The following is an 11,928-nucleotide window of genomic DNA, read 5'->3' on the forward strand; positions in this document are numbered from 1 at the left end:
CCTGAATTAAGATCCGATCTCTAGGTAGCTGTCGTTATTTTAAATCGTTATCTATTTATCTCATTAATATTTAGAAATATGTCATTATCTGGAGTTAGCAAATTGAAGGAAGGAATGTGGTGGCGAGCTGGGAATGGAAGTTGGCAAGTATTATTATTTATTATTATTAATGGCAAATGGTCCGAAGTCCGAACTATACGAATTGCTCTAACAAATTAAAGAAAAGAAGTTGCAATTGCATATATGGATTGATACATGCACCGGACTTTCTTGTGCAATTTGTAGCAAAATGAGAGTGCGTGGATGGGAAATGGCTAAAATAATGCACAAAAAATAAAATCAACAAATATGTTCGATTAACTTTCGGTAAGAACTGTCTATTGGTCTCTTAATTTGAACTGATCAACTATCTCTTGGTTTAAGTAGATTAACTATGGACAAGCAAAACTGGTGACACTTATCCCGTCTGGTGTGCCTAATCTTTTACCAAATAGGGCCACAAGGAGGTGTTGAGGGGTTTAACCCAATCTGCTCCCCACTCATATTCACGTCATATTCCTTATAGTTTCCTAATCCCTATATGAGACAAATTCTAATAATTTCCACTTTGGCGAATTGAATATGTCATTTTAGGCGAAAACACTTATCTTCACAATCTCCACCTTCGCAAATATGTTTTTTAGGAGAAAAGACAACTCAACAAATCTCTACATTGACGAATATGCTCTTTATGAGAAAATAATTATATTTACATATACACATGGGTTAAAACAACCATGCCTAACTGGCAAGCCACATTCACTATGTAGCATCAAACGTTTTTCAATACATGTTCACAAACCACTTCGTCCTGAGCCATTTGCCTTCAGCCATCGACCTATCATATCAGCCGCGACTCATGCTCATCCCAACTAGCCAATCACATGCGCCATGCAACATCAAACACTCTCAGAGTCTTAGTGCATGTACACGAACCACTTCGTCCTAAGCCATTTGCCTTCAGCTGTCGACCTGCCAAATCGGCCACGACTCATGCTAAATCCTCACCCACACCTAGCACCCGTGCTACCCATCGCTACAGCACCCCTCATCTGACTCCCGCATCTGGCTCATACCAGCCCGTACCAGGTCCACGACCCCGGCCTCCTAGTATACCCAACTATAACATCTAGAAATACCCAACAAATTCAAACAATGTTCGATCTTGTCACATTAAATATTTATATAAGTTCAATTTAAATTACACCAGTAAAATTTCACTATAGCATATTCAGGGAAAAACATGACCTAGAGTTTTTTTTATTCTTTAACATGACACACATATGACATAACAGAGCGAGTTTTTGTATTACCAGATTGTTCAACTGATGTCTTACTTCTCTACAAAAATATTTATTTCTGAAAGTATAATTTGTATTTTCTAGAAGAGATAAATCGTCTCCCACTTAATACCAAGAAGCAAAAGGTTCACTAGTTGGATCTTGGATGGGCCAAGACTTTGTATTGAATAATAAAAAAGTGCATGGTCTCAACCTGTGAAGATTTTTGGGCCAATGCCAACCCATCACTCTAATTAGACTTGACTTTGATGATTTATGATGTTAAAGATAGTTAATAGTTAAATTAAGCACTAACACAATTAGGAGAAAGGAAAGCACTAATCCAATTACTTTCATGGGCCAATCCACGTGGCTCAAGCTTGGTATGCCATTCATCAATAATAATTATACTAAACTTATGTACTTTTTCAAAACATTCTTAAACACCATTTTTCAACTTGATGGGTATACTCTAAGTATCCATTTATCGCCACATAATATTATTAATTTTGAGTGTATAAATATACCAAATTCATTATATTCTTTCGAATAAGAGAATTCGAATTCACATTGATTCAACTAAAATTGGTGAAATAGTCACTCGCATACCAAATTTATGCCAAAAATTTTGCACTTCCTTGTCCTTGTGCCCTGGATTCAATGCTAGAAGGGACTCTAGACTGGGATATTTGAAACACATGACTTTAAAATTATCATGGAATCGGTGAATCGTTCATACTTCATATACGTTAATAAATTGTTAACTTTGTATATTAATGATTTTATTGTTTTCACTTTGATTTTCTCATTCTTGAGTGCTAAAAATATTTTAAACATCACTATTAAGACTTGAGTCTAAAAGTAACTTTACAAATTTGAATATGTTAACGGCTATTGTTTTCAATTTGATTTTCTCCTATCTTGAGTGCTAAAAAATCTTTGAAACATCAATATTAAGACTCGAGTCTAAAAGTAACTTTACAAATTCGAATATATATGTTATTGGCTATTGTTTTCACTTTGATTTTTCAATCTTGAGTGCTAAAAATCTTCCAAACATCATTCTTAATAGTTGACTCTAAAAAAAAAAGTAACTTTAGAGATACAAATTACTAAATTATTATTAACTTTCTCTTTGAGATTAATAATGAACAAAGATAAAAAAATTGACGATGGAATCTAAATACACCACAACTAAGTGCGGTAAGAATAAAAAAGAACAAAGTATTACAGAAACCATATATATATAGCACAGAAAATATCAATGCAAATTGCTGCTAATTAAATAATTAAAGCATAGTGGAAGGAGCATTTTCCTAGGACAAAAAAAAAAGCTTATTTAATTAGTTAACATTAAATAATCAAATCATGAAATACATATAAAAATTGCACTTTAAACTCGTGACTCGTGGAGTTACTAAATAATAATGGATTTCATCTTTATGTGGGAACGCCACTAATTTTAGTTCTCGAGCTATCAGTAAAGTAACGCTTTATTGGTGAATAAGTCCAAACAATTAAAAAATAAAATAGAGATTGAAATTTTAAGAAAAAATCCCTTGAACAACAACATAACGAAAGCAAGAAAAATTAAAGTAGTGTGTAATACCCATTTTTTTAAATACCGATTTACTACCTCTCGAGGATGCTAAACTGCTAAGAGTATTGTAGATTTATATTAGTCTTCCAAGATACAATGGATTTACAACAATATAGTTGAGCACTCAAACTATATTGCTACCGGCAAACTAGACTAACAAGTTGAACACTAGAACCGTTTAGGAATATGGGGGCAGAAGTTTTGAGAGAAAAGAGACCACGTTTTCGAAGTAGGAAAAATTATTAATAAATAATTTATGCCCCTAATTCTAGGTATAAATGTTTCTCCTAAATTCTCAAAATGTCGTCGTATATTGCCCCTCCAAACAGACATAAATAACAATATATGAGATAATATATGACCACATTTTGATAATTCAATTACAATATTCATACCACTTAGAATTAATGAGTGACAATTTATGGAGTAAAAAAAGATTAAAAACGCCTCTTTCTTAACAATTTAGGGAGTAAAAATAGTGAAAACTATAACGCAGAGGCAAATTTCACTATCATCATAACTCACAATTATTATCCCAAAGTTTCATTTTTGATGTCTTGTCAGGTTCTATGCATGCTTAAATAGTTAAATGTTTAATGCTCTATACCTTGAAAGTGCAACAAAAACTTTGAATACTGTCCTTGCCCAGAATGGAAATCTTGATGTGGGAATTGGAATTAGCTATGGTGCGCTCTGGCACATCAATTTGAAGTTTTCAACACTATTTTTTTACTCAGACAAAAAAAAATAGTTGTAAAGTATTGGGGTTTAAAAAGAGTAGAATATAAGATATTTTGTCAGACATCTCGCATGCTTTACAATTTTTAGTAGGCATCAGCCATCAGGATGGGAAAGCGTGGGGTGCGTAAAAGGAGAAAATACGAATATAAAAGTAATAAATGATTGACGTCAGTATTTTGTCAAGATGACGAATATTTCCTTAACTAAATAATTACAAATTTGATGGTTATGACAAAAATTCTTTTTTTATTTTTTTTAATGAAAGAGGAAGGGCAAACTCTAAAAAGAAATCAAAACTCACTATTACGCAAAACTCACACTTCCCATTGCTTTGGAAGCTTCGATATGTATTTAGCTTCATCCAATCGTTTCAAAGTTTTGACCATTTGACATTCTTCATTATATGTTGCTCTGTCCTAACCCTCATAGTCGTTGCCATGGCAAAAGCCAAAATCGTTACTCATCTCTGTAACTTAACTATTAATCTACAATATCTTTTGATCATGCTCTCATTAAATATATAAGATAGCTTACTTTAATCTCTCTTCAAGGCAGCCATGTTTTAGGGATGTAATTAATTTAATTTTTTTTTTGGAACCTAATTAATTTAATTAAGACTTTATATAGTGAAAGAATTACTCAATACCTAAGCCAATGGGATTTATAGTATGCCCAAGCTCTCGTGTTTTTGGTTGGGATTTGCCAACGTTTGGAAAGCTCAAATCTAGGGTCAGGATTTCCTTAAACGAAAAGGTTTGTACTATGTTGTTTACAAAAGCCAACTGTATTCAACTTTGAAAGTGGAACAGCCCAACAACAGCTCTAGTGCTCTACTTTTTTCTTTTCTTTTTTAAAATTCAGATTTTTTAACTTCGTCGAATTATATCATATATTAAACTTTACACTTTTGTGCACAAAAAATTCATCCTAAATTCAATCCTCAATATTCATAGAGATTGAACTCCAACCTACTATCGGGAGCAAGCCTTAAGCGAAACTTTTCATCCAATAAATCAATGTCACGAGAGTTGCTTTCTATTTTTTTTTTTGTCACATATTAACTAATAATTAATTTTAGGGATGATACATGCATTTTTTTCTTTTTCTTTTTGCGTTATAAATACAGAATATGTAACAAAAACATATGCTTCTAGTATATACTTATTAGAAGTTATAACACGAAAAGAAAAAGCATTTATAGGACCCCCAAAAAAAAAGTACAGAATTTAACTTTTTGCAAGCTAGTGACTCAAGTTAGCTCCAAGAGTCACTGGCAAATAGAGCTACCAAAAAAAAAAAAAAAAAAAAACACCTCAATTGAAAGGTTAAAGTTGTATTTACTAACTAATCGAGAAAATTCTTCATTTGTTTTAGAGAAAAGAAAACAAAAACATGTTTATACATTTATCTAGTTTGAAAATAAATAATGAATAATTAAAAATTAAAAAGTTAGAGTAAACACATTCAACTTGAGTTTTTATGAGAAACATCTTGCTCTGAAAACAATCGAACTCATTATTACAGTAAATGAGCAAGAATAACATTCAATTTTTTTTTGTTACAACATTTTACATTTAGTTCTTTAGTTATTCGTGACATAAACTATCTTAAGTTTTATGAAAATGACTATTTGGTCTTTAAGATTTTTAATAAAACCCTAACATCAAAGACTAAATCCTTCAATTCATTAATCTACAACATGAATAAAGAACTAAATCTATATCAATATTTAGATTATAACTTAAGTGATTAAAATTTTCTCTAAATTAAAAGAGTACTAAAATTCAAGACAAATTATTATGAGGATCTTGATCAACCTTACAAGATGAATTCGGATCCAAGATACACAATTTACATACTCAATGTTCATAATTTAGTATATAAATATTCAGTATGTAAATTGTGACGGGTTCACGCCCGAGTCCATGGTATAACGAGTGGGTGGAGGGCGGCTCTACAGCAATGGAACTGCAGCCAGTAGGTCAAGAAAATATTTTCTATTGGGAAGAAAGAAAATATTTTCTATTTTCTTACCCAAAATGGAAATATTCGCATGTTTGATGGTCTTTTCTGTTCTAAGGTGTAATGAGTGGTGCATAATGTTCACAACTTTTAATGTTGTCTGTCTTTCTATCTTATGCTATAATATAATATTATTGGAACAGAATAAAATATTTTATTAATAGCTTAAAAAATTAAAATCCCAACAATATAACAATCAAAATCGTTGTAGGACCAACCAACCATGAAACCACCATCAAAAGACAACTTTAGATGCATGAAACCACCATCAAAGAATGAAACAACGGTGGAATGAGTAAAATATAATTCTCGTATTAAAAGGTCACGAGTTTGGTTTTTGTTAACATTGTCTAGATTAACCTCATTGTATAAAATCTTTCTTATACAATTTATCTCTCTTGTATAATTTGTGAACTATTATATAGGAACATGATTTATCTAGTGTACACATTAGATAATATTAGCGAATTATGTTTCTCAAAAAAAAAATAGCGAATTATGTTGTCACCCAAAAACATAACTTTAAATTTGAAAGGAGTTGTTGACTAGTAATCAATGGTAATATCACTCAAACATCTAGCTTGTAACCCTTTTTTAGCCTTTGGATGACTATGAACTCTAGACATAGCTTTCACAGTTTCACTTCGACTTTTCACGATTCTCTTACATCAACCTCTCAACACAAGCATTGATAAGGATTAAATCCCTATATGTGTTCAAGTGCATACACTATATGTAAACTATTGAAATCCATGAGAGAATTTAGGCCAAATCACTCTTGTATTCATTGATCTTCAATAGAGAGAATATAGAGCACTTTTGGTTCTTAGGCTTTTAGAGAGGAGTAGAGAGAGGCCGAAAAGTCCCTAACAATAAGGACTCAAGTCCCTTTTATAGCACAATACGCCCGCCATACGTATAGTACTCGTAGAGCCGTATACCCGGGATATATTCCCTATCAAGCATTAAATGATCTTATACTCAAACCAGGACTTCAACTCCCCCGCAAAAACTAGGTCAAGAGTGAAAGTTCGACCTAATTTAAGTATCACTTCACAATCTCTTGTAGAGTCTGTGGAATTGTGTCAGTCTCACGCAAGTTTTTAGTAAGTAATGAAAGATAAAAAAAACTCATAAATCTCACCTTATAAGTATTGAACACCTCCTATACACAACATCAACAACTTCAAAAAGGTTCAAAACCAACAAACAGATCACCAACACAACACAAACAGACCTCCAAACTTCATTTCCAAGCCACATGCAACACAAACAGATCACCAACACAACAAAAGTAGGTGTGAAACTAAATAACATCACAGATGAAGAAAGACACACAATATGCAAGACGAATATGATCACAATCCAGATATTTATTTATAATGGCGGCGAATTATATATAATTATAATCTATTCATAGTGGCCTGGGCACCTGCTATGAGCTGAGAGATGAAGCTTCACCCGCCATTGTTTATGACCACCAATGCCCTTCTGTGGGACCCCATCATCCTTATATACACCAGCCATGGTAACCCTGCAAGCATCAACTGCATTTCCTTCAAAAGTTTCATATCTAAATATTCATCTCACATCGCTTAGCTCAGCTCAATGGCATCACATCCTAGGATCTATGTTCTAGTGGTCTATTGTATACCTATGTTGTCCCTGTTAGTTCATCGACACTTAGAGTTGGCGGCTGAAGCATCAAGGTTGCCATCAGAATTTCATTCTCCACCTGCACCCTATCTAAGTAGTGTTATGGTACATAAGCCTAGACGATACCATCCTCCCTCAGTTGATAATCTGTCCTACGACAACCCTTGCAAGGAGGAGGAAGTTGGAGCGTTCAGGCCTACAGCTCCGGGACATAGCCCCGGGATGGGTAACAATAGACCTCCAAATGAGATAATAGACTGATCCTGGGTACATACATGTGTATATATATATATATATATATATCACTGCTTGATTATTAAGGTTTCTTGTCATGCAGAATGGTGTGCTGAAGAAATAAAACATCTCCATAGCAGAGATCATCCTCAGTCTTGTGCATATGCAGAATGAGATTAGGTTTCGGTTTTAGCATACACACACACACACATATATATATGTTTGTTTGTTTTCCTATAAGGCTTTGCTTTTACTATATTTGTATGAGTGCTTGTTTTCCTAGTTTTCTAGTTGAAGAGTGCATATTTTTTCTCAGTACATCTGACCGAGATCAGATTGATAAGATTTGAATTGAAAAACAGTATAGTTTACCACCAAATCACATGTTAAATCTCAAAAGAGCAACTATCTATATGCATTCAAAAACTATATCCTATAATTTTGTTTCTTTGTATCCCCTTCTCTTAACTTGCATTTTTTGTAAATAATCATCACTCTACTTAAGTACGAATATGAAGTAATAGATAGACTTTTCTACTGTGTTTTGTAACATTATTGTATCTTACTTCAAAATAAGAAACTCCACACTTCAAATGTTGTGCCACTCTCCATATTTTTTCTAACAAAGCAAAATATATATAATTCTCTCCAAAGCAAGAAAAATGACAGATATTTTCTTCCAACTTTCCAAGTAGCCAGAATCCCTTTTGACGTGAAAAAAAAAATAATAAAATAAAATCTAAACAATAGTGCATTTAATGCTCAATCCTTGAATGTTTTCCATGTCAAATGGAATTTCACTCCATGAAAGGGAAAATAGCAATGGTATTGGAGTAAGATATGGTGCTATACGACACTTAGAGATAACATTACATGGATTAAAGTTTTTTACTAAACCTTTTACTGTTTCTTTAACATGTGGTGAAGTTAACCAATTCACAAGAAACTAATGAATATGAAAAATTGCGAAACTTGTCGATCACATGCCGCACATTTGATAAAATATTGAGTCAAACTGTCATTTTCTTAAGAAAGAATATTCTACCATGGAATACTAACATATACAATAATATCCCGCCCTTCCACTCAAAGAATACTATGTTTTGAAGAATCTAAGGATGTTAAGTGGAAACAACAGAATGACAACTTACCTAGTTAAGAATATTCTCTTCCATTCCCCCTCTCATTTCTGCTTTCTATTTCCTTCGATATCCATCCTGCACTATCCTATTTTCGCACTCAAGATGGCTTCTTAAGGAAAAAGCACAAGTTCACGAGAATAAGATTCTCGTTAAGAATCTGATCATGATAATCAAGAACTTTTCTTTTCATGTGTGTGTTGCTAAACCATAGTTTAGTTAATCATATGTTCCCGATAAATGAATTAAAGAAGCTCTTTCCATTGTTTATGAAGTAAAGAGCCAAGAAGAACAGAATCTTCAATTCATTCATCAGTTTGATGATACATATAACTAACATAATACACAAAGTATTTGTTATTACTCAAATATGGAAAATCGATCTTGAGAGAAGGCAAAGGCATATGCAATAGAATGTGACAAAGATGTAGTCTGCCGGTAAATCTATAACATTATGAAATGTACAGAATGGAAATCATCCCTTGTTTCCCTTTCAAATATATTATGAGTGTCTCATTAACCATAACAATAATAATATATACTTACCTCTATATGTCCAACTTGTATAAATTAAGTCTAGCCAAGAATCTCTCTCGCCTATAGGAATTGAAGCATATAAATATTATTAATCTCATGTGATTATATCAATTAAATGATCAAATCCTCTGCACAATAATAAGGACTAGGAAGCTAGTATATGAATATAAAACTATAAATTTTAAGGTAGCAAAATATAAGGCTTTTTCCTCTTAATTGAAATATCAGAAATAAAACAAAACAATTCAAACAAATAATTTTCCTGATGCATATTACTACTCAAGCATGTTCTAGCTAAAACAGCAAGGATTGCACAAATTGGACGCAATAGTTTTAAAATCTACTCAAGTTCTATTCATCCCAAAAGCTATTATAAAGTGGTGTAATAAATTTGCATAATAGGATAAACAATTGGAACTATATATAAAGCAACTTTATTAAAAAATAAAATCACATAGAGAAAGTAAAGGTTATATATGTGCTACCATGATTGTTTATGCTACAAATTAGAATGTGTACTATTCCACAAATTCCAAACTAAACAAACATTTATGGACCAATAAAGCATCGAATAAAGTGAAGGGACAAGTTTTTTTATGATTTATGTTCAACTCCAAGTGTCAAAACTCAAAATGCATTGTCGGGAAGTGCCAAAGTGGTGTTTAAGGAGAGTAAAGATTTAGATATTTGGACAGATAATTCCCTGTGCCCTACAAATCCTTGTAGATTTTCTTGGGGAAGGTGACACTGAAAAATGGATTTAAATGCAAACAGATTAAGGACAGAACAAATAACTTAATAATAATATAATACAATATTAATAAAGTTGTGTTTTTGTGAGTCAGAAATCTTGTATATTGTACTAAATTTAATCCGGTGTGCAGGGATTGGTCACTTGTAGAATGGGAAAGTCATTTAGAATCCTAAGGGAATATGGGGTCAGGATTTCCTTAAACAAAAAAGAAAATGATACTCTGGTATAAATACTACATTGACTGAAACGAAGCTTTTCTTTAAGCTTTGTGCAGGAGACACGAAGCATACAAAATACAGTATAAGGACGACAGTAAAGGTATTTGAGCATGATGATTGTCGTTTATTCTTACCACGTATAGCAGTTACTGATATGTTGTCACCTGTTCCATAACTCAAATATTGTACTTCACAAATCTAGTGCAGTGTAAAAATGTGGATTGTGGGGAAATATACAGAATGCAAGAAGGAAGCAGTTCTCATCCCTCTGTAAAGAAGTTAGGAACACAGGTTAAAGCAACCATATTGGCGACTATAAACGATATTTCTCACTGTTCAATAACAAAGGAAATCACTTTGTAGAAGATGGCTCCACACTGTACACAGAACTGATACATGTGGTGCAGAACTATATATACTAAGAACAAGATGATCAGAGAAAATATGCACAGCAGACAGCAAATCCTTATAACATTTAGTGGAAGAACCATTTTCGTTTATTTTTACTTTTATTTTGTATCCAACTTGCAGCAAACACTGTCTTCAAGAAGCTCTATCCCACACAAGGCTGCTCTAAAAGAAAACAAGAAATACCAAGGGGATTGTTGTATTGTGATGTCTTATCAAATCCTGTACTAAAAGCTTTTATCTAACTAAAAGGAGTATGAGAATATCAACTTGTGGCAGTGGCAGAGCTCTTTGGAAATGGAGTAGGCTGAGAAGTGTTATTCATACCCAAAATGGAAAGATTTCCATGTTGGGCCCTTCAATTAAATTGATTGCTGGCAAAGCACTACTCTTCAATCTTCACACACCATCCTATATTATATATACACCAGCCTGGCTCATTGCTACCATCAAGTTCATTTCCCTCGGTTCATGTTTACAATCCAACTTCTCTTATCAAATGATTTTGATGGCTTCACATCCAAGAATCCATGTTTTGGTATTTTATGTAATTGTGCTGCTTATTCATCAGCAGCACTTAGAGTTGGCTGAAGCATTGAGGCCATCAAAGTTCAATCTTCCAGCCCCTGTTAAGGTTATGCGACACAAGCCTAGACCAACATCAAGTGACAGCTTCTCAAACAACCATTCCGGGTATGACGTAGCACTTTACAGTCCAACAAGTCCAGGGCATAGCCCTGGAATGGGTCATGAAGGGGGCAGCGACCAACCTCCTGGTGCCTAATAAATAAAAACTCAGAACTATATTGAGAGCTGTGCTGCATCCTTTGATTCAAATATAAGGATCTAGATCTCAACATATTAAGGAGTATTTATTTATTTACTTAATCTCTTTCTCATCTTTGGTGTTTTCCCCCCTCCTTTTCTCCCTCTTTTTTTTTTTTTCTTTTTTTTTTTTTTCAATTTTGCGGGTTGCAGCTATCTGGATTTGTTTGTGGTTCCTGTGGAAGGAGATTAGAAAAAAGGGGGAGGAATAGTACCACATCATCACAGCATCATGTATTGTTATAATAAAATACTTATTTTATTTTTATGTTTCAAGAAGAGTATTTTATATTATGCATTGAAATCCAATCATCACATAAATCATGCACAACTTTACTGATGTTCAGTATTCTAATATTGATATTCAGCCGATCACCTCTGATCTGATGCAAGACAAACAGACAAATTATAATGCAATTGAATTCCTAAAATAGAATGCATGTAGTACCCCCCCCCCCCCCCCCCCCCCCCCCCC

At 33.2% G+C, this 11,928-nt stretch overlaps 1 long non-coding RNA gene across 1 annotated transcript; it reads right to left on the minus strand.

Moving 5' to 3' along the window:
* Window positions 1-6,832: 6,832 nt before the first annotated feature.
* Window positions 6,833-11,900, minus strand: LOC116026624. The gene is made up of 2 exons (XR_004099863.1): window positions 10,355-11,900; window positions 6,833-9,308 (listed from the first exon to the last, which is right to left on the minus strand). It is a non-coding gene; the product is annotated as an uncharacterized LOC116026624 (long non-coding RNA).
* Between the last annotated feature and the right edge of the window lie 28 nt (window positions 11,901-11,928).

Source organism: Ipomoea triloba, chromosome 8 (genome assembly GCF_003576645.1).
Source record: "Ipomoea triloba cultivar NCNSP0323 chromosome 8, ASM357664v1".
NCBI classification, from domain to species: domain Eukaryota; kingdom Viridiplantae; phylum Streptophyta; class Magnoliopsida; order Solanales; family Convolvulaceae; genus Ipomoea; species Ipomoea triloba.